This window comes from Muntiacus reevesi, chromosome X (genome assembly GCF_963930625.1).
Source record: "Muntiacus reevesi chromosome X, mMunRee1.1, whole genome shotgun sequence".
NCBI lineage: Eukaryota > Metazoa > Chordata > Mammalia > Artiodactyla > Cervidae > Muntiacus > Muntiacus reevesi.
In genome coordinates, this window is record NC_089271.1 from 78,480,736 (window position 1) to 78,481,904 (window position 1,169).

Here is a 1,169-nt window from a genome sequence, read left to right on the forward strand (position 1 = left end):
AACATTTTTTTTCTATATCCATGACTGTATTTCATTCTTATAAATAAACTCATTTATATCATTTTTTTCAAGATCATATGTTGAATGATATCATATATTCATTTTTTGTGCCTTATATACTTCATTTAGTATGACAATATCTATATCCATCCATACTGCTGTTCTTTTTTGTGGCTGAGTAGTAGTCCACTATATATATTACCACATCTTCTTTATTTTTCTATTGATGGGAATTTTGGCTGCTCCCATGTCCTGGCCATTGTAAATAGTACTGAAATGAATTTTGGGGCACACATACCACTTTTCTGATTGTTAAAATTTTTAACTAGAGAATAATTGTTTTACAATGTATTGATTTCTATAGTATATATATATATATACTATATATATATATATACTATATATATATATATACTATATATATATATATATATATATATAGGATGTTACACAAATTTTCATGTCATCCTTGCATGGGGGCCATGCTAATCTTCTGTGTATCTTTCCAAATTTTGTTTATGTGTTGCTGAAGAGACCATGCACGTACCTTTTTGAACTATGGTTTTCTTCAGCTATATGCCCAGGAGTGGGATTACCAAACCATATGTTAGTTCTATTTTTACTTCTTATGGAAACCTCCATACTGTTCTCCATAGTGGCTGTATCAATTTACATCCCCAATATCAACAGTAGGGTTTCCTTTTCTCCACAAACTCCCTTAGGCTTATTATTTGTAGATTTTTAGATGATGGACATTCCGACTGGCCATGCATTTCTGTATGGAGAAATGCAAAAGAACAAATGGCTGTCTGAGGAGGCCTTACAAATAGTTGTGAAAAGAAAAGAAGCAAAAAGCAAAAGAGAAAAGGAAAGATATACCCATTTGAATGCAGAGTTTCAAAGAATAGCAAGGAGAGATATTTGTATTCAGTGATCAGTGCAAAGAAATAGAGGAAAACAACAGAATGGGAAAGACTAGAGATCTCTTCAAGAAAATTAGAGATACAAAGGGAATATTTCATGCACAGATGGGCTCAATAGAAGACACAAACGATATGGACCTAATAGAAGCAGAAGATATTAGAAAAAGGTGGCAAGAAAACACAGAAGCACTATACATAAATGATCTTTGCGACCATGATTATCTTCAGATAATCATGGTGGTGTGA

The 1,169-nt window shown here is 32.1% G+C and overlaps 1 non-coding gene across 1 annotated transcript; it reads right to left on the reverse strand.

The window, feature by feature from the left end:
- Positions 1–432: 432 nt before the first annotated feature.
- On the reverse strand, positions 433–536 carry LOC136154909 (U6 spliceosomal RNA). Its single transcript, XR_010660611.1, has one exon. It is a non-coding gene; the product is annotated as a U6 spliceosomal RNA (small nuclear RNA).
- Positions 537–1,169: the final 633 nt, after the last annotated feature.